Here is a 1,647-nt window from a genome sequence, read left to right as displayed (position 1 = left end):
TTACATGAAGTTGGCACTCATGCCGAGTGAATCAAGTTATACAATTACCATCTTCAAGTTGAAAGTACGCTAAGATAATTTATAAATTGGAAGTTAAATGAAGTTAAATACTTATTGATACTCACAATAACATTATTTTTCTTACTCATCAACATTTAGATGGACGATGTATCAGTTTGCTTTCTTTGGATCTTCCACGTGATGCTTTTTCAAGAGTTCATCAAACGCATAAATATCACAAACACAATGATAGCTAATTATGACAACTTATTTCACTTATTTGCATTAGGACTTTCATGGAAACAAACCCTAGCGTAAAGGACCAAAATGAAATTGAAATAAGAAATTATTTGTAAGTTAAACTTTAGCTGATTTTAGAATCCTAAATATTAGAATTTTTACGTAATTTAAATAAAGAAAGATTTAATAATAAAAATTTTAAAGTTCTAAATTTAAGAAAAATAATTCAATTATATTTTTGCCCAATGTAAAAGCTATTTTTAAAGGGTAATAAAGGATAAAGACATTTCGATAAGTGTCTTCATGTTTTTAATATAACTAGTCTAATGTTACGCACGTTATTCATGTACACTATTTCAATGAGTAAAAGACCTTTTAGAACGCGTATATATTATATTAAATATTGTGTTTGAGTTATAAAATAAAGTATATATTCCTGAAAATGATGAATATTGATTCTATATTTATCACTCAATAAAAAAATAAACTAATCCAATAAAAGTTCTCAATATTCAGTTAGTATATTCAACTGAAATTTATTATTGTTAGAATTTTATTTGATATAAAATAGATATAGATCAGTGCTTTGCACGTATCCTGTTAGTTATTATAAAATTTATATAAATATCTCTCTTTCTCATCTGAGCATCCTCTGACTCAGCCCCACTGAATGCTGGAGAACTGAGCCTCCCAAACCGCTCTAGCCTCTTCGGCTCCTCGTCACTCATAGGTGGACCCACCTGGGTCTGAGCAACTGCAACCGGCTGGGCTGGTAGTACTACCGGTGTCTGAAGTCCCTGAACCACCTACGCTAGAGTAAGGGCGGCAGGAGTCTGAGCACCTCCCTCGGCCTGAGAAGTGGCTGGTGCTACCTAAACTGAAACCGCCTGAGCAAGGCTAGTGCATACCGTTAATATCTGGGCCAAAGCCTCCTGAAGGCCTGGAATCACAATGGGCACAGCTAGTGCCTGAACTGGTCCCACCGGCTCAACCACATTTGGTATCTGCTCCGGAGTTAGAGCAACTGGTGGCTCCATAAGTGCTGCTCTAGCTGCTGTACGAGCTGCACCTCGGCCTCTACCGCAGCCCCGAGCTCTCATGGCACTAGCTGGTGGTACTGGTGGCCGTCCGCCCTATCCGGTAGCACGTGTCCTCACCATCTGTAAGAGAATTGAATAATAGAAGTTTAGTTTCCGGAATTAACAAATTCGCACGACAAGAATACAAGAAAGTGAAGTTTTCTAGCGGTTCGTTAGCCTCTCGAAGATAAGTACAGACGTCTCCATACAGATACGTAAGACTCTACTAAACCTGCTCATGACCCGTGAGACCTATGTAACCTAATCTCTAATACCAACTTGTCACGACCCAACTCTCAACATATCGTGATGGCGCCTATCACAGAAC

Source organism: Nicotiana tomentosiformis, chromosome 11, assembly GCF_000390325.3.
Source record: "Nicotiana tomentosiformis chromosome 11, ASM39032v3, whole genome shotgun sequence".
Taxonomy (NCBI): domain Eukaryota; kingdom Viridiplantae; phylum Streptophyta; class Magnoliopsida; order Solanales; family Solanaceae; genus Nicotiana; species Nicotiana tomentosiformis.
The sequence above is the reverse complement of the archived record's forward strand: the minus strand, read 5'-3'. Positions refer to the sequence as shown.